Source organism: Mytilus trossulus, chromosome 11, assembly GCF_036588685.1.
Source record: "Mytilus trossulus isolate FHL-02 chromosome 11, PNRI_Mtr1.1.1.hap1, whole genome shotgun sequence".
Classification (NCBI taxonomy): domain Eukaryota; kingdom Metazoa; phylum Mollusca; class Bivalvia; order Mytilida; family Mytilidae; genus Mytilus; species Mytilus trossulus.
This window is the reverse complement of record NC_086383.1, coordinates 17,653,011-17,675,170: the sequence shown is the minus strand read 5'-3', so window position 1 is coordinate 17,675,170 and position 22,160 is coordinate 17,653,011.

Sequence of the window (22,160 nt, the reverse complement as noted above, 5' to 3'; positions counted from 1 at the left end):
CTGACCGTTGACCCAATCATCAAACCAGCTGAATCAGAACAGGACTAGTTGATTATTATAAACATTATTAGGATGGTAAACAACGTCAGCTGAAATTAGTTTTAAACATATATGACATGATATCACTGTTGCCAATGGTTACTGAAATGAAACGATTTGTGTATGAAAATTGAAGAAAATTCTTTTAAGGAAATGGAATAAAAAAGGAGGACATGCATAAGTTACAGCAAGACAAAATACCGGCGGTTTATCAGTCTGATTTGAAAGCGTTAAGGATAACCATGAAATTTCAGTTAAATGTATCAATCTTTGATTAGAAAATAATTCAAAGTGAAGCTGATGCAAGAACGCATGTAGAACGACACATGCAGGATATTTGCTGACAAGGCCCCGAAGCTATTACCCCTATAAATAAAAATTCTTTACCTGGTCAAATTTGATTGCATGCTGATTTTTGTAGTTACTTTTCAGATCTGCAAAAATTAAAGAACAAATTTTCCTATCAACTAAAAAAAGTGCACGAACTTTCTGCTATAAGCGTTAAAACCCAAATTATCCACAATTGTGTATAGTTTCCAAAATTTGTATACACCATCTTGTATGGTGATTAGGCAATATACATGTAGAAAAGGCTCGTAAAAAAAACTTACATAACAATGGAAAATTTGCAATCAAACGGCTTCCTGCACAGCCTTTACGTGAACAGATATTTGATATTCATATGAAAGATTTACATACATTTATATATAAGAGTACTAATTAACAAATATTAAGTAAATTAAATATCTCACCAACCAATTCAACTTCCGTGTTTTTATAATAATTGTGTCTTTCAATTGTTGAACAAAGGTTTATTTCGGTACAGAAATCGTTTTGCACATTATATCTCAATATCAAGTAACTTACCTTTGACATCACAAGAGCAAATATAGACACCGCTAAGCAAACTGGAATTTGCTTTGAACACAATTTTACTGTGATGAACGCTTTCTTGCTTGAATATATCTTTCATCCCATTTTGCCATGTATTTAAAGAACATACGTACAAAAATGTATTATGATAAACACTTTTGGTTCATTTATATTTGTGGATATCAATTTTTTTGTACTATTGTGGTAAATTCATATTTTCTTTTATATTTCATTTCTGGATTTGCCAAAGTCGGCACACAAGCTTATAGGACATTTGTTTTCGATGAACATTTGTGGTCAACCTATCCTCTTCCCAAGAAATACACGACAAATTAGTATACAGCGACATTAATTTGAAATACAAAGCTGTTAAATGCCACTAAAGACAGTTTGATCAGTGCCGTTGTATTTAAAATCTGAATGGTTATTTGAGCATGAAAACTATTCAATGCAAGTTTTTCACACACATTATGAAAATAAAAAAAACAATCTTGAAACTGTGATAAAATGAACCCATGTGTGTCATTTAAAGAAGGAATATGTAATTGATGTTATTGAGTACCATGTAACAAATCTTGTAAACAATGTTCTCTGTAATTGGCAAAGAAATGTTGTTTTTTTTATTTTTTTATTTATTATTTTAACAAAGATTGTTGATTGTTTTCTCATTTTTTATTTGACAGATGTGTGTGGTTTATAGAAATAGGATATAAACTTTTTGCACTGAAAATAATCTCTGATAAAAATGCTATTTCAGAATATTATGCTTATAGTTACTTTATCATATGCCATAATGATATTATACAATACATTGTTTGTCTCTATTTTGTACATTTATTTGATCAAACCAAAGTATCTTTGATAATTGTAATATTATGAATACATAAAAGTTTATATACTTATCCAACTAGTTAGTGTACTATTACTTTATAGCTACATATATAAGACATCAAAAACAAACAATATTTTGCATAACTGTATGTGCGGTGCTTTGGAAGGCCATGGTTGCATATTGGTGTCTTTTCTGCTCAAGGTACTCAAGTGTTTATCGCGCTGTATGAGGACTTACATCGTTCTGTTAAATAACACATATAATTAGCTCACAGTTTCACATAATATTAAGCAATTTGGGTTTACGCAATGTTATGGTTTATTTCTTTTGCAACTTACTGCTTATTGCAAAATTATCATTTGGAATATAAACATTGTCGTTGATTCAGATAGCACATATTATGAGATAACAGATGCCGCTAGCAGTTAGAAATTTTAAAATCGATAAATCTGGATAACCACACCATCAAAATATGCACATGTACTCATTGAAGAGTATGGGATGATGTAGATACAAAGTAGTGAATAACTCAAATGAATGGCAATGAACCATATTAAATACAACTAATACCCATTACACTGCATGGCAGATGCAGCATGTAAATGACAAAACAGTTTGAAAAGTTAAGTCAGGAATATGACAGTTGTTGTCCATTTGTTTGATGTGTTTTGTCGTATTATTTTGTCATTTGATTAGACGCTTTCCGTTTTGAATTTTCCTCCACGTTCAATATTTTTGTGATTTAAGTTTCTACACAAAGAAATGAAACAGCATTAATAAGTGACTCTGACAAACATAACAATTTGAAACTTAAAACGCAAAGATTGAAACAAAAAAACACATTATTAATATAATCAATATGTGTATTAAAAGGATAATTAATTGATTAATTATAAAAAATTGTTACGATTAGACCACGTTGTAATAGCGCTTATTCTGCGATCCCTACGCTTATCAAGATCTTTCTACGCTCATCACGTTCTCACAACGATCATACCACGAGTTATCCGATTGCAACACGATTTTACTACGTTATCTGTAATAACGTCAACATCGTGTTCCATATCAACACCATTCAGTAACGAATCTTGATCAAGCAGAGATCTTGGACTGACAGCCCATCAGTCCGACAGCCCATTGGTCCGACAAGCCATTAGTCCGACAACCCAATAGTCCGACAACCCATTGCTCCGACAACCCGTAAGTCTTACACTTACCAAGTCGAGTATAAGGATATCAGGGTAAACAAAAATTTGTCTGTCTGTATCATTACGTTAATGTAATAACATATTTTAAGAAATAACTCCGTATATATTACATAAGACTAAGGTAGTTCGAATATTTTCTATATACTCAATTCGAAATCTGTATAAAGAATAGAACAGAAAAGAATATTTCATTTTCCAATAAACAGGGTCTATAAAGAGCATATACATCAAGACCAACCAGTGATGGTGCGAGATACTGATGAAACACCCGCCCAAATATTTCGGTAACAAGCGGGAAATTGTTGAGATATGAATCTAAAAAAGCAACACACAGTATAACTGACTTATATAAACCCTGAAACCAAATTTCAGAAATCATTGTATTGTAGTTTCTGAGAAAAATATGACGAAAATGTTCAACTTAGCTCACGTGTAAAAATATTCATGGGGCGGACGGACGAACTGACGGATGGACAGACGGACGAACAGAGGTAAAACATTATACTCCCCACTTTTTCGAAGCGGTGGTATTATGAACATTAAGACACTACAATATTAGTTATAATATTTTTATAGTTTTCTTATATTGTGCTGTTATACCACTGTCCCAAGTTAGGGGAGGGTTGGGATCCCGCTAACATGTCTAATCCCGTCACATTATTTATGTATGTGCCTGTCCCAAGTCAGGAGCCTGTAATTCGTGGTTGTCGTTTGTTTATGTGGTACATATTTGTTTTTCGTTCATTTTTTTTTTATATAAATAAGGCCGTTAGTTTTCTCGTTTGAATTGTTATACATTGTCAATCGGGGCCTTTTATAGCTGACTATGTGGTATGGGATTTGCTCATTATTGAAGGACATACGGTGACCTATAGTTGTTTAATGTCTGTTTCATTTGGGTCTCTTGTGGACAATTGGCAATCATACCACATCTTCTTATTAATAATATACACTAGTTATCATTATTTCACCATAAACCTCAGTCACAATCGGAGCCAAAACAAAATAGGAAAGAAAGAACTAACACATTGATATCAAACAACAGTCAGTATCAAGACCTGTACTTGATTATTGCTTTTGGTTTGAAATAAACTATTAAAACTTACAAAACCTTTGAATAGATTTATTAAGAAGGGATATAATTACGATACTGTTGTCAAGTCATTAAAGATTGCATATTTTGGCGTTAATATTGAGTCACTGATAAGGTCTTTGCGTCGGAACTAAACACATTTATTCTAAATAGTTATCAAAAGTACCAGGATTATAATTTTATACGCCAGACGCGCGTTTCGTCTACATAAGACTCATCAGTGACGCTCAGGTCAAAATAGTTAAAAAGCCGAATAAATACAAAGTTGAAGAGCATTGAGGATCCAAAATTCCAAAAAGTTGTGCCAAATACGGCTAAGGTTATCTACTCCTGGGGTAAGAAAATCCTTAGTTTTTCGAAAAATTCAAAGTTTTGTAAACAGAAAATTTAAAAAAATGACCATATAATTGATATTCATGTCAACACCGACGTGCTGACTACTGGGCTGGTGATACCCTCGGGGACGAAACGTCCACCAGCAGTGGCATCGACCCAGTGGTGTAAATAGTTATCAAAAGTACCAGGATTATAATTTTATACGCCAGTTGTTGGCATGACACGGGTTATGTTCTTCTCATATATGTTATGATGGTATGATACTTAACCCCTAACGGGAAGGATTGTGCCTGATGTTCATATGATGACATCATAATCTTTCAGTCAGTTTAATTGAAGTCTGGAGCTGGCATGTCAGTTAACTGCTAGTAGTCTGTTGTTATTTATGTATTATTGTCATTTTGTTTATTTTCTTTAATTACATCTTCTGACATCAGACTCGGACTTCTCTTGAACTGAATTTTAATGTGCGTATTGTTATGCGTTGTACATTGGTTAGAGGTATAGGGGGAGGGTTGAGATCTCACAAACATGTTTAACCCCGCCGCATTTTTGCGCCTGTCCGAAGTCAGGAGCCTCTGGCCTTTGTTAGTCTTGAATTTTTTTAATTTTAGTTTCTTGTGTACAATTTGGAAATTAGTATGGCGTTCATTATCACTGAACTAGTATATATTTGTTTAGGGGCCAGCTGAAGGACGCCTCCGGGTGCGGGAATTTCTCGCTACATTGAAGACCTATTGGTGACCTTCTGCTGTTGTTTTTTATTTGGTCGGGTTGTTGTCTCTTTGACACATTCCCCATTTCCATTCTCAATTATATTAAACTACATAATTCAAATGAACTAACAATAAAATCATATTTTTTGTCCATAGCAGTTAAGTTTTCTCATGTTAACATCGAAATTAATCATGTTCATTTAACTTTTTAAAGTTCTGACAAGTGCCAGAAATATGCTGAAAGAGTTCAGCCCTCAAATTATTATGACTGAAGCAATCGATTGAAAAATGACGCTCATCCTCAACTTTATCAATTGTACGATATTTTGAGTATCTGGCATTTTCATTTCCTTGTGTAATGGGCGAGCACCGATTCTTAATCAAGTTACATATGAACTATCTTTATTAAAATCAATGACATCTAAATATTTATCTCCTCGAAACAATCTTTAAATGAAAAATAAGTGTCAAGTATGCACAAAACTAATAATTGACTAAGTTTTTACAATCAGATCAATTGACAAAGACACAAGCGTGACAAGAATTTCACAGATTGTTCTACTTTTTACAGATTTTTACTGGTTGTTATTGGCTTTTATACTGTACTCGTTCTATTTAAGCAGTCAAATCGTTGATTGTTTGTTTCTTTGTCATGTACAGTCACTGACCCGATATCACTTTTCCTTATGACTATTTAAATAGAAGTTGCCGAAATATTCATGTCCGTCCTATTTGTTTTTCGTAATAAGTTTTGTTGTAAATCATAAGTCCTGCACCTCCCCCAACCATTATAAAAGAGACATATGTTTCTAGATTTTAAAATAAGCTCGGGATATAGAAGTAGTATTCCTACAAGTATATTGAGTGTCATCTCGCAGACTATGTCTGATCTATAGCTATTGAAAGTGACTTGTAGTTGTCTCCGTATTTCGTGGATTCACATTCGCGAACATGATACCGTATTTATAGACAAAACCGAACAAAAACAGCAAAGACTGATGACAGTTGACACACAAACGACAAAATATGAAATATCCAGACACTTGCACGTAAAACGAAAAAGGCACCTGGGTACGTACTGAGCAGTTGCAATTAGCATGTGTATCAACTCCAATATAATGAGACAAATATCCCGCATGGAAGAATAATTGGATTCAAAACGGACAACATCAAATATTAAAGAGAACAGAGTTGGTCTTTTTAAAGAAAATTTACCCATACACACAAGACAGATTCATTTTCGGAGTAATGAGCTGTCGGAGTAATGGGTTGTTGGAATAGCGGTCTGTGTGTGTAATAGGCTGCCGGAATAATGGAATATCGGAGTAATGAGCTGTCGGAATAATGGTTATCGGAGTAATGGGGTGTCACCGTATTTATCATGATATGGACTAACAACTGAGTAAAAATTGGGGAGGCCCATCGAAAATGGATATAAGCGCCGAGCGAGACACACCTGTCTTCAAGACATTTCCTTAATGCCACCAGTCTATACATCGTGTTCAAAGTATCAGTAGGTTAAATCCAGCTCTACATCCCCGGTGATTTTATAAGAGTTCTGGGAACTTGCTCAATATGAATATTGGTCTGGATTAGTGAAATACTGAATGTTTGGTTGAAACTACTGTTCTGAAAAATCGAAAAGTTCAAGTCCTGTGTTTGGTCTCAATATGAAAAATAACGGATATGGGTTAATGGCACGAAAACATCACATATTAATCATTAAATGCCACACACAAAAATAAATCTAGAGCTGATAACACGAACTTCAATAGAGCAGGAACTTCCCACTTACAGACGGCCATCTCTTGATGGCTTCAAACAAAACAAGAACAACCCAGCCCAAGGGCACATCAATGACTTCAATGGACCCTCTAATTTTAAAAACGACTTCCGACCTCTATGTTGGAAAAAACGACCTGCCACCTGTACATTTCCTTTAGAAACGACCTCGCGACCTTGCGACCTGAGGGGGATATCCTGTGGGAGCCTCAGCAATACACACAGTGAAACTCAGTTTAAAAGTAGTCGTTGTCAGAATAGGTAGCAAAAAAAAATAAATGAAATGACTATGGTACATTAATTAACCAAAAACTACTAACTGTAACTGTCTAAAGAAAGACAACTGTTATGGTATCGAATTTGACAAAACAGTCCAATTTCGTTCTGTTGTACAAATGTCCATAGCTGTTTTATTTATTCTAGGACAAAACTAACTAATAATACTCTAAAATAATCTTTTATGGCATATCTGCTCTATAAGAGAAATTTAAAAACAGTTCTCAAAATTTACTTTTAAACTTGTTTTGTAATATTTCATAGGTTTTGAGTATTTTTATATAGAACATTACTAGTACTGTCACTTCCTTACATTTTGTACAACAATGTTACAAAATGTAGTTACTTCATATATGAAAGAAAATGTACTATAAAAAGTGTGTGTTCGAAAGGGTATCTGTTTTTATAAATTAGTCCTCGATAGATGTTTTTCTTCTTATTAGTTGTTAGTGGCTTTGAACTAGCTGTCAGTGACTGGGAGTACTCTCAGATCGTTTATTAAAGTTTTTGTTTGTTGTTTGGATATACAAATATCCATGCACGTCCACTCTGTGTTGTTGTTAGATATATTTATATTTGTATCCATCTGATGAGTTAAGTTTTTTTCAACTGGTTTTTATTGTGTGTTCTTATTTTGTAGTGTTGCACCTCTTTCAAATGTAAGGGGTGGGGGTTTGATCCCATTAACATGTTTAACCCCGCCAGATGTTGTATACTGATGTGTTACATAATTTTTTTTCGTGTTTTTTTTGGTACATAAATTAGACCGTTAGTTTTCTCGTTTCAATTGTTTTACATTTGTCATTTCTGGTTCTTTAAAAGCTGAATATGCGATATGGGTTTTGCTCATTGTTGAAGGCATAACGGTGACCTCTATTTGTTACTGTCCGTGTCATTTGGTATCTTGTGGAGAGTTGTCTTATTGGCAATCATACCACATCTTATCTTTTACATTTTGTCTGAAACTATCTAAATAAAACTATCAATGATTTTCATTGAAATAATTATATATAGGAATATGTAGTATGAGTGCCAATAAATGCCTTGAATTGATGTTGTTCCACGAACAAATTGTAAATTTCTGATTTTCATTTATAGATAACATGTTTTGTTTTATCTCGAAATTAGAATGTACTTGTACTGGAATTATAAATCTAATTTCAATCACGTTATTAACATATTAGCTGCAACATATATACAGTCCGCCAAAAGTTAAGCAACACCGAAATATAATTGGCAATATTGTTTTAACTATATCGAAAAAAGTAATAATGTTTGGTGTTATGAATTACCTTAAACATACACTAAGAAAATACATTACGACCAAAAAGATTGAACTCCGATAAAGCAGCCAAGCAACCCTTTACTAAAGGTCATACGTGCGTTTACAAATACACTGTTTCCGCAGGTGGTCGTATAAGGGTTTGTACATTGGTCCGTCGACTGCATAGAGGCAACCTAAGAGCCAGTCGTGGTGTGTAGAGACCTGTAATTACAGACAGGCACTCTATCGTCAGGTTTCAATAGGAAAATTACGTTCTATGCTTGAAAATAGGAAGCTGACAAAACACTCATTGGTCAGATGGGAATCAGTATCTTTTACTGTCGGTAGGCCCCATTATACGAATTTCGAGGGGAAACAAAACGGCCGATGACCAAAACATTGTTTGCAAAAGGACTGCATTCAGTTCTGGTGTTGTTCCAGTACGGGGTTGCTTCTTATACCGTTATAAGCTGGGTATCCATATTCTGATGGGTAACATAAACGGACAGACATACAGAGATTTGATGCCTTTTTACATTGTAGTCCCTTGTTTTAATAATCCCCCACTTGCGTCAACATTGTCACGACCCTTTTACAAGGACGACAACGCTAGACCACACAGCGCACGGATTTCAACCCAGTCAAAAGAACAACAAGCCATTTACACTATGTTTTGACCTTGCATGTCTCAATACATAAACCCTATCAAACATGTCTGAGGTGCCATTGGCAGAAATCTCAATCGCAGAGATCCACCTTCACAATATTTTGTCGATTTAAAAGTGGCATTTGTTGTTTAATACAACAGATTCCTTAACTAAATTTTTGAAGGCTTGTGCTGAAAATGATATGTCGTGTTATGAAACTGTACCGGAAGAGAGGTTGTTACACATGCTATTGACTCGAATATTGACATTAAATTTGCCGAACATACCAAAGATTATGTTTAGAAAATTTTATGATATTGGGTTATCGATTGTTGTAAAAAGATAAAATCACAGTGAAACTTAAATTCTGTTTCTGAATTGTGTAATTTACACTACTTCTATGAACGAAAAACCTATATGCATAATACCTTCATAAGTGACCAAAATTATGTTTGTGGTTTGTTTATGACATACATTTACCAAATTGCTATATGATTGTTTTCTTTTTTTCGAGGAATCATTGATTTTTTATATTTGAAAAAAAATTGATGCAATGAAAATAGGTGGTGCTTAACTTTTGGCGGACTGTATATAAGTTGTCCTTTTTCGTGTAATTTTTACAATATTTTTTAAAAACAAATAGCTCTTTTCAAGCTTACGGAATCGATACGAATTTGGCAACATTTTATAACGTTTAAACTATAATTGTACATTTGAAAACAACACTTTTTGATGAATGTTCAACAACATTTAATGAACGCTTTTCATTTATTAATAAGTAATTTAACAAATACGAAATCACAATATTGAAACCATTACAAGAATTTCGACGGAATGGATAGTGTATTAAATATTGCATTCATATACACCCTTAGCAAACGAAACATAACGTGCTTAATCTAAGTGTTGATGTCTTATGTATTTAATAACTATGAAAGTTTAAAAATCAACATAACTTTTCCTAATGAACATTTCTTCACATATTGTTGATGTTTGCGCTTTACTCTACTTCATTTTCTTCTCTGTGGTGTCCTGGTATATCATAGTAAATTGAAATGCACTATTATATCATTTATTTATGATTTTACGTTTATCTATTTTGTATTTCTTTCACATACAATGTAGTGTTCTCATTTTAGCTGTAATTGTATCATTGACATATAGGAAGAAGATTGGAATAGCCATACAACCAGGTTCAACCCAGCATTTCTATACATGTAAATATGCTCATTCCGGAAAATGGCATTTGTAATCTTAGTTCGTTTCCACATATATTGGCGATTTATTTCTACATATTTCTTACCATCGTTTCTGTTTTTCGTTGTTTCCCTCTTAAACTGAAGTATTTTGAACTGATGTTTGTGGGAAAATATGAAGTCATTGACGTTTATTTTTTCACCTGCCACCGAATTTAGACAATCACATTTTTTACATGACGCAAAGGTTAGCCAAAGGTTTCTGGACCTCCCATCTGGAATATTGATTTCATGGGCGAAACATGATGTATAAAAGGTGTCACATCCGGGGCGTGATAAAATATTTAAGATGGACTTACAGGCTTATAGGTAAGAAAACATTAATGAATTTGTCAATAATAAGAAATAATTATTGAAAATAAATGCTAATTTTAATTTTTCATGAATTGAATTACATTTTAATGTAGTTTTTTTATAAACCTATAAAGTTACATTTAGTTAAGCTAAGATGTTTTTTTTTTCAATCACTGACATTTTCGATAATATTTTATACGATACTATATGTTTGTTTTGTTAAAGTCAGAAGATGAAGAATGATTGCCAACAAAATATGTATTCGTCGAAGTTCAAATCGAAGTGGATGTAAGCAATAATAGGCAACTGTACGTCTTTCATTTGAGAAAAAATATCATACCGTATAGTTTACTACCATTACTCTGATATAAACAATTTTAATCTATTCAATTTAGAAAACTAAAGGCCTAATTTATAAGATTTTGGGACATATTTGTGGAATTTTGGTTCATCAATGCTTTCCAATTTTGTACTTGTTTGACTTTCTTATTATTTTAATTGATCTGAGCTTCATTGATGATTCCTATGTAGACGAGCGCGCGTCTTACGTATTAAATTAAAACCTTTGAAAACTAATCATGAAATGGATGCATTTTGCGTTTTTATATTAATATCACAACAAACGTTTGCTCTGCTTGTTTGCCAAAACTAATTGACGACATAACTATATTACAGAGTATATGTTGTTTCACTAATCATCATAACAAGTATACACCATGTACACTTAGCGTTTACAACAGAAAGTGACCACTGTTTCCTGGCAAACACAGGGTTATCCAGTGGCTGCAGTATCCCTTTGTTTTAAAAGTTTCCTTACAAGAGATCGTTCACGCCACCATGCCAGCGTCATGATCTTTGTTACAGTTGTGTAAGTATAAACTGAACAACGGCAAACTTTAATTCTTCTAAATTTTGGTTCATCTCCATAATGTGACATTTGTATAATGCCAATGCCAGCTATGAAAAATCAGGAGAGAACATTTTCCCGCAAAAATGTTAATGGCTTATATCTCTTTAATATGCATATTGACCTATATTTCATGTTTGCTCTTTTGATTCCTTTATTGAACTAGTATACTAGTATTCTGAAAAAAATGTTATTTTGAAACTAAGTAGCAAACTTCCTTAATTAATCCATGTGATGCCATATACTTTCTAACAATGAAACACAGCCTGGAAAAAATGTAAGTTAAAAGTGGAAACTAATAAATCCCCTGAGAAACAATCGCCGAACATACATCTACTGTAACCAGGATAATGTCAGTGACAATTGTCGAATAATTTGTTAAATTAGTTTAAACTATATCTATTCACATAAATCATCACATGCAACAAATATAGATTTAGAAATAATAATTTGTAAAATCGTAGATGACCTTGAACTTTAAACGCGTTTTGTTTTGAGCGGGTTTTTGTTTATCAAAATAAGAATTTGTTTCCATTTCTTCAGTTACAATGTAATCAATTCACAAGCTGATTTTTGAAGAACAAACGAAGTCATTGACTTATAGCTTTTCAACCCGTATTTGTAACCCGATAAATGTGAAACATGGCACAAGGTTAGTCAAAGGTTTCTTGAAGTAACAGCCGGGATATCAAACTGTGGTGGTAACACCATGCTTAAAAAATGTATTTACAGATGTTTAATATTTCTCATTTATCTTCAGGCTACAAAGTTCAGAATAACCAGATTGTACTGTGACGATATTTTCTTACAAGACATGCTGAACGTTTGTGATATGAAAAAGTCATTTTGGAAGAAAGTAGGATGCAAATACTTTGCACGTCGTGTGTATCATAGATCTGTCCGTACTGCAGGTTCATTATTCTTCAAGACGACACCAAAGGCCGAATGTAACCAAAGCTGGGTGTCTAGTTGTTTTCCATGATTTTAAAGTCATCATGATATTACAATAAATCAATAGATATTGCTTGATGTTGTTATTTAGATGTTAAGTATATTATCATCGCATTTTATATTGGTCCAGACTCCGTAATTTCAAACATGGATAGATTTGCGGTCTCAACGAAATCGTGTCCATTTTATCAGATATTTTTCAGAATTATAAAATACCTGATACCTATTCTAGTTGGAACAAATACTCCATATCCTTTATTACGTTCGAAACCAATAGTGATTTCTAATAGTCGAAATATTAAACAATAGGTGTTTTGATAAGATCACCGCAGTCGGAAAAGATGTATAGGAAGTCAATATTGCAAGAGTCATACATTTCAAAATATATGGATAATATAAAAGATATCCCTTTCAACGACTCGATGCGCATGTGCTATATATATAAAAAAAATCAGCCAATCAAGTAGAAAAATCAATCTTTAAATTTATTTTAATGTGAAGTAGCACGTGAATTTCACTGATTGAACAAATTTCAAGCATTTTTGTATAAAAAAACTACAGGATGTATTCATAAATTCAAGCAAACATATATTATGTACAAGAATAACTGTCTTTCTAGGCCGCTGCAAGTAACAAACACAAAAACCAATCTACAAGAATAAAAAAATAAAAATCAATATGCACGTAAATGCATATTATGAATCAAATTAAAGATTCTGTTCTTAAACACATAATTATTCACAATTAATAAAAACAAAACACAAGAAAAATACATTAAGTAGGGTGGGAGGATGGAAAACATAACTACACCAAAGCGAACTTCGAATGACAATATCTTAAATTCCCACAACCTTCAAATTATAGCACGAATTTTTTTAACGACCTTATTCAAATATTATGGTCTGTTCTAACTCGACCAATAAAAACCATTTAACCTATTATATACTTTCAACACGTGTATAGTTATAAACAAATATACGTGGTAAAGTTTACATACCGGTGTAAATAACTTTAATAAGTGTATTATTTAATATTCAAGGCAAACGATCTGTATCTCAAAAATGAAGTGATGAAAGTAGTTCAAAATACATTTGACAAGAGATTCTAAACAATGAACTCTTTTAAATCTATTTTTTATTGTCGTAGCTAATATCATTATTATAATGTTTTTTGTTTTTTTTGTAAAAAAAGACCGCGTTTTTGTTTTTCGTTTTTTTTCCAATCCCGACACTCTAAGGCGTGGTACAAATGTATATAACAATAACATATGCATTATTTGACACATATATCGTCACAAAATAAAAGGATTTTACCCCTATTAAATCAAAATTAAATTGAGAAATTCGATCTTAGAAATGACAGTAAAGTTAAAACAAAGACACATATGAAATTGCATAAACAAGATAAAGCAAGATAAGAATACATATAAAAACGTGTCACTTTTTAAGTTATTTGTTGTATTCACTATATAAATAGGGAATACCATGTTGTTATTAACCGCAATACCGCAGATTATTTATGATTTACAACATAAGTGTTACGTTTGAGGAGAGAGTTTCTTTTTTAAAGCAATCGACATTCTCATGAAATCCCAATACGCCTCTCTTCTTACTGCCTTGTTCTGTTATTTATGTGATTCTGATTTCATACAAGAACTTCGGAATTAAGAAAAGCTGTTGATAGCATCCTTTGACTTTATTTTCCGCCATATACAATGTACAATGTAGATGGTGTTCTCTCCCTAAACAATTCAAAATTTGGTGACCTTGTTGAATGCATCTATCCAGTTTATTTTTAAAGCAAATGTACAAGAATCACTGTTAAATTTTCTCATATTTTGACTTACATCAAGATATTGACAATCTGGGTCGATTGAAACCGCAATTTGACGCCCAAAAAGATCTGCTCAACAGTGCGTCACTGATATTTCAGAAATAGATATAGCTTTGCTGGTCACAAGGAAACTTTTAAACTAAGCGTTTCAGGAGCCTGTTATTCAGTGGTTGTCGTTTGTTTATGTGTTACACATTTGTTTTTCATTCATTTTTTTTACTTAAGTAAGGCCGTTTATTTTCTCGTTTGGATTGTTTTTCATTGTCTTATTGGGGCCTTTTATAGCTGACTATGTAGTATGGGCTTTGCTCATTGTTGAAGGCCGTACGGTGACCTATAGTTGTTAATGTTTGTGTCATTTTGGTTTTTTGTGGAAAGTTGTCTCATTGGCAATCATACCACATCTTTATTTTTATGTTATCAGTGGTGAAGTTTAAAACGTTTCTTTATTCACTTTATGGACGTCATCACGAGTTGGTTGACCCTCATACAACATTCGTTTTTTGCGAATGATAGTGGTTATATATTTAACTACAATCAATTCCCTTTACAAACAATTTGACCTATTGATTTATATTATTTACCAGGTGTGTACCAACATGCGCAACACAGCGGGCTCCACATATGGAGCAAGATCTGCTTATCCCCCCGAAGAACATTCGATCACCACTATTTATTGTTTGGGATTTTCACAGTCTGTGATATTTTATTGAGTGATTTGTATAATGTTGTTTGTCTGTTGGTCTTGTTTGTTTAAGCCATATCGGGGTTTTTTCGTTTGTTTCCGACCAATCAGTGGGAATATCCCTGCATTGGTTTCGCCTCCGATTTTCTTATCCAAGGGATAAAAAACCTTAACAATATTTGGCACAACTTTTAGAAATTTTCATTCCTCAATGCTATTCAACTGTGTACTTATTTGGCTTTATGAATATTTCGATATGTGCGTCACTGATGAGTCTGATGATATACTATCTTATATATCAGTAATACTGCTAGGACTTTAAAAGTCAACCTTTTTATCGTAGTTTGTTAGTACATAATTTATTATTTTCAAGACCAAAAATCTAGAGGCAGTAATCATATCAAAGGAGTTTTAAATAACACAGTTCTTATGTTTATCATTCTTGACTTAGATTTATATAAAAGTAAGATGATGTGGTATGACTGTCATTTCGGTTCCGATAAAGATAAATATAAAAATATTATAGTTAGCAACATTGAAGAGATATGTATTGTCGCAATGCGCATCTGGTGCAAGAAAATCGGTACCGTTAATCTTATTACTACCACTGGGTCGATGCCTCTGCTGGTGGACTATTAGTCCCAGAGGGTATCACCAGCCCAGTAGCCAGTACTTCGGTACTGGCATGAAAATACGGATTTTTTTTTGTGTTATTAAAATTTCCTGTTACAAAATGATAGAATTTATTATAAATTAAGGAATGTATCTCCCTCATGCAAAGCTCTGATTCCTTTCACGGATTGGCCATACTTTTTGACCTTTTGGATTATAGCATTTCATCTTTTATATAAGCTTTGGATTTCAAATATTTTGGCCACGAGTATCACTGAAGAGACATGTATTGTCGAAATACGCATCTGGTGCAACAACATTGGTACCGTTAATTTTATTACCTACATTCCTGATGGAATCTAACAGTTTCACTTGTCCTTGCTCCTTCAAAATGTCATTTATTTCTGATAAAGTTTATGGTCGAGTTTTCGTCAAATGATGTTTTAAAAATATCCTGAATTTGTTCTTGTACAGCATTTTGAATCGTTTCTCTCATAAGTGTTCTGATGTAAACTTCAATTTTTCTGTTTATGGTATTCGTATCTAGCATGACACCCAGTGGTGCTCCCTTGTCGCTTATTAGTGATATAGACACTGGATATTCATTCCCACAATTTTTCGTGTCTGTTCCTGATGTGGTTACATATATATCACCAGTACAGACCAAACAGATTACTATAACCATTGCATTTAATTTCCTATAGCACGTCATTATCCCAAGTGATTTTCGAGGTATTTTTTTTTCTATATCCTTCTCATTAAGTTACAGTCAATAGAACTTTCTTCACTTTTGAGAAACAATGGACGTCTTTGCAGTTACTGTTTTATAGTTGTTGAAACTGTTGCAGTAGATATAATGAATATGTCTTGAAGTGATAAACAAGTAAGAAAAGCCTCGTGTAAATGTTATCTCTTTACATACAGATAAACAAATTATCGCGATATGTCATGTAGTATGTGTAGTAAACAAAATTGATTTAAGTGTTCGAAACTATGTAGTATTTCCGTCTCTAAGAACGAATCGCTATGAGAGACCTTATCTCAAAACCGTGATAGCTTTACCTAATTTCAATCATCGTATAGATTATGTTATGTGTGATTGTAGTTTCCCCTTTCGTAGAATTGTAAAGATTCCATGTATATGTAGGATATTCACGATCAGAATAACAAATAATAACATTTTGTTTGTTTTAAAACTAAAACTATGGGTTGAACATTGTTAAGGTTTCACTGAATTCATGTCATGTGTTTTAGCTTTACTAATTGTATGCAATTTACCCTAAACCAGAGTGGAAAACTTATCGTGAATAAAAAACATAAACTTGGATTGGGCTTATGTGTAAAAATAAAAGAATTACAACGGCATAAAAGTTTCAAAAGAGCTTAAGAGTACTTGCACAGTTTGCAACATATTCAAATCCCCATAACTTTTTGAGGGTTTGTAAACGGAGACTTTCAGCTCCAGATGTTTAAAGGATTACTTGACAGAAAATAGCAGTTCAACATGAATAGGGATTAATCAGCCATTTGGGATCACACCAACGTTCAGGCCTGATAAGTGAAATCACAAAACAAAGTGATACAGCAACATTACTTTTTTGAATAGACATATGTGATGCCTGTTATTTTATAAAATATTATCTGGGAAGGAATCAACATAATATTGTTTCCTATATTAGCCTTATTTAGTACAAGTACCAGGTGCACAAATGGTGTTTTGCTTTCTTTTGATGGTATGCAAATTATACATTTAAACGTCTCATAAACAACATCAGAACTTTTTTTCAATCACTCTAACCTTATATGACCACTGACAACTCTTTTAGAAAAATGCTGACATTCAATTGTATTGTACAATGCAAAACGATACGACTAAGGAACAAGCATAATGATCTCGTTAAAAAAAGAGGATTTTTGTTCCTATTTGTAATATCAGTTCATTATCTGCTAATTAAAAATATACGGTGAGTGGAAAGGAAGTGGGAGTATCGTTACTTGCTGCAATCATATTCGTTTGCTGTAACCAAAAATGGTCTATGATTCTGACGATCATAATATTCTACTGCCTCAATTGAAATTGATGTTGTCATCTTTTGCTGAATTGGCTTTAAATGAACTGATAAATAAATGCAGACCTTCAGGACCCACTAGTCTAGTTATATAGCTTAAACTAAAAACTTTTGACCATAAATACTAATTCAACTGCAGATTAAGCTGAGGTTCATATTTATTTTAAAATCCAGAAAGTGCATCTGTTAATTGACATGTGTATACCAAATATATGACCAAAATCAAAAATTGTACGCGATATTACCATTCTAAATAAAGTCAAACGATCTATCGTCATCACAATATTCATATATTCAAAACGTTGGCATTTTAAAACGCTTTAACTTGAGGCTCTAAAGAGTGTGCATTTTAAACAAAGGATACACATTATAAACAAGAATAGAATTCATACCAAAATTATGTTTTTGTGATGATGATGTGTTTGTCGATCTTACTTTCCTGATTTCATTTCCGGTTTTTAGTGGAGTTCGTGTTATTTCTTAATTATTATTTATAACTGTTGGTGTAAACGTCCGTTGGTTTTGTGAGTCTTTGTTTACTCATTGGCTTTGATTGTTATTGTTTCTGATTTTTGTTCCTATTTGTGATATCAGTTCATTATCTGCTAATTGAAAATATACGGTGTGTGGAAAGGAAGTGGGAGTATCGTTACTTTCTGCAATCATATTCGTTTGCTGAAACCAAAAATGGTCTCTGATTCTGACGATCATAATATTCTACTGCCTCAATTGAAATTGATGTTGTCATATTTTGCTGAATTGGCTTTAAATGAACTGATAAATAAATGCAGACCTTCAGGACCCACTAGTCTAGTTATATAGCTTAAACTAAAAACTTTTGACCATAAATACTAATTCAACTGCAGATTAAGCTGAGGTTCATATTTATTTTAAAATCCAGAAAGTGCATCTGTTAATTGACATGTGTATACCAAATATATGACCATAATCAAAAATTGTACGCGATATTACCATTCTAGATAAAGTCAAACGATCTATCGTCATCACAATATTCATATATTCAAAACGTAGGCATTTTAAAACGCTTTAACTTGAGGCTCTAAAGAGTGTGCATTTTAAACAAAGGATACACATTATAAACAAGAATAGAATTCATACCAAAATTATGTTTTTGTGATGATGATGTGTTTGTCGATCTTACTTTCCTGATTTCATTTCCGGTTTTTAGTGGAGGTCGTGTTATTTCTTAATTATTATTTATAACTGTTGGTGTAAACGTCCGTTGGTTTTGTGAGTCTTTGTTTACTCATTGTCTTTGATTGTTATTGTTTCTGAACATTCTTGCTGTTTACAATTTTCACTATCTATACTAGTCAACAAAAGAAACGATTCACGACTATTTTTTCAAATTTCAAAATGAAGTTTTCCGTTTACAGGACCAATATTGAAGACAGTAATATTTAATAACCATGGAAATATAACTGTGTTTAGAAAAACATTTAGTTTTGCTTTCATGACTTCATTTGGCTTAATTAAATTTTTTTGACAAATTTTCATAAAACGACAATTTTAAAATACATAAGTTCCAACTAATGATGCCAATCTCTCATTTTAAAGTTAAGACCATGTTTGCCATATTTTTTTCTTTTAAATCGCACAGTTTCTTTGCTTATTTGTAAAGTAAAGTCCGGCCCACAAGAAATCGTTAAAATGAATACAAACCCATTAAATTACCATAAACAGTATGTGTAAAGTAAGATTAAAAAAAAACCGGTAACAATCTTAAAACTTATCCGAAGGTTCCAAATTAACAGTGTGGTTTTTTTTTCTTCTAAACTATTGATTTGAAACGCAAACATTTTTTTCTTATTTACATTTTTTGAGATTTCAAAAATCACCTTTTTTACCCGATTTCAAAAAAACAATATTTCAACCCATGAATTACAATACGAGCATAACTTGATTAGCATATTAAATATTGTAAAACAAATACGAAAATTCATTTAGTACTAAGAAAATTGTGTGTCGATTTTTATCCAACTTTCCGCAAAATTAATGTCTACCCGATGTTTACACGGAATTTTGATACTTTCGACAGGTTTTGATTTTCATTTAATTTGTGCATATATTGCAAATAAAAGCTCTTTAAAAAAGTGTATCTCATTTTGTTTAACATTTAATATTTTTTTAATGAATTTTACTCCAAAGTCTTGTAACGTTTCTTTTGTTGACTAGTATATAATGAACTTCAATCAGTAGTTTCGAAGGAAAATATTATGTAACAGTTTACAAAAATCTACATAATTTACGAAAAATGTTAAGAATTTACTGTAAAGGGCAATAACTCCTTAGGGGTTAATTGACCGTTTAGGTCACGTTGACTTATTTGCAGATCTTTCTTTGCTACACATTATTGCTGTTTACAGTGTATCTCTATCTAAGATAATATTTAAGATAATAACCAAAAACTGCATTTTTTTCTTAAAATTACCAATTCAGAGGCAGCAACCCCAACAACGAATTGCCTGATATGTATGACAATTTCAGGGCAGTTAGATCATTGCTTAGTGAATATTTATTTTAAGACAGATTTGCTCTAAAATGCTTTGGTTCAAAAAAATAAGCCAAAATCTACATTTTACCTCTATATTTTATTTTTATCAATGGTAGCCATTTTTGTTGATTGGCCGGGTCATAGGAAACATTTTTAAACAAGCTATCTGATGAAGATTGTGGCCAAGTTTGGTTAAATTTAGCCAAGTAGTCTCTGAGGAGAAAGTTTTTGTAAAAGTTTACGTGCGACGGACGACGGACTCCACCTAATGAGAAAAACTCACTTGGCTCTTTGGATCAGGTGATTTATAAAAAAAGATTCAGAAATTTTTTCTAGATAGTTTTAAAAAAATTCTTACGTGTACATCAGTTCATCATGACGTTCATTGAATTTTAACTAATACGTTTGGCATTTTATAGATACTGAAAACATTATATAATGTGTCTACTTTCTTATATATCTATCATCAAATCGTATTCCAACAGCTTGAATTTACGTTCTAAAACATAGATAACTATATATTTTATATAAGATTAAAAAAAAAGTTTGATAAGTTTTTCATACAGTGCATTACTGCAAATTGACTGAATTCCTTACAACTTATTATAATGAACTAAATGTCAAGGTAAACAATCAAGTCATATCTATGAAATATAAAAAAGTACTGTTCTTAAAACCTTATATTAGAGTCTTTATGTGTTTTTTCTTTACTGAAATACATGTATGTCTTAAGTAATATGTTTTTATGTGAACAAATAAACCAAGGGGCATTTATAGTCAATCAGCAACGACTGCTCGAAAATCTTTTTTTTTAAAGTCATACAAAAATATTGGGTCTTTGCCAGGATAAAACATTAACAGATAAATAAACAAATTGTCTCAACGCTATATGACGTTGAAGGTAGCAACTAGTATCTGATAGATACATAATTATTTGTTTAGCATAGTAATTTGCAATTTTGCCTCAAAACTCAAAATGAAACATAGGTTTCCTATTTACATAACTTTGAATTTTTCGAAAAACAAAGGATTTTCTTATCCCAGAAATAAATTACCTCAGCCGTATTTGGCACAACTGTTTGGAATTTTTGGTCCTCAATGCTTTTCAACTTTCTACTTGCTTGGCTTTGTAACTATTTTGATCTGAGCGTCACTGATGAGTCTGATGTAGACGAAACGCGCGTCTGGCGTATTAAATTATAATCCTGGTACCTTTGATAACTAATTACTGACTAACAGAGCTCCATATTTTCGAATTTCCAATCCTTAACCTCAGTAACTAATCTATGTATTTAAAAAAAACAAATTAATTCACACAAATGAAATGAAAATCTTTAAATCCAGTCAAAGTCGAGGCATGCATCTCTAACTATATAATTGGGAAGAGGTTAATATTGCGCTGTTAATAAAACAGGACAAAATATCATTAGCAGAAGATTAATCTTTGATATTTCTTAAAGAAATTTGAGACAGCTGTTGGTCTCAATTCATTTCGTTCTATAGTGTTATAAACTGGCTGTTTCTTGTATTGGCACTGTTATAGATCCGAGATAAGCTATATTGGACGGTCCCGGTAATTGAAGAGTCGGGGCGTATACAGCTGATCGAGAATCTATAACAGGCCCAAAACAGAAACAGCCAGTTCATAACACTTTTATGAAATGATTATAAGAAAATAAAAAAACCGGAAGTGAACGTCTCGTATTCGCCCATGGGCCAACTGGGCTCTTTTCATGTTGGCCCTGTTTTGTCCGTTTCAAAACTGTAAGGCGTTACAAATTTGCACAACATTTAACCTGTTTATTTTACGAATTTAAATTAAAAACAAAATACAAATGTTTTAATGCATAACGATACTTCAAAAGTTTAGAAATGGCGTAAAGAAATTGTAAACCGGAAGTGAACGTCCCGTATTAGCAAATGGGCCAATGTGCCTTTTCTCCCGCTTTTCTCCGTATTGGCCCTTTTCGAA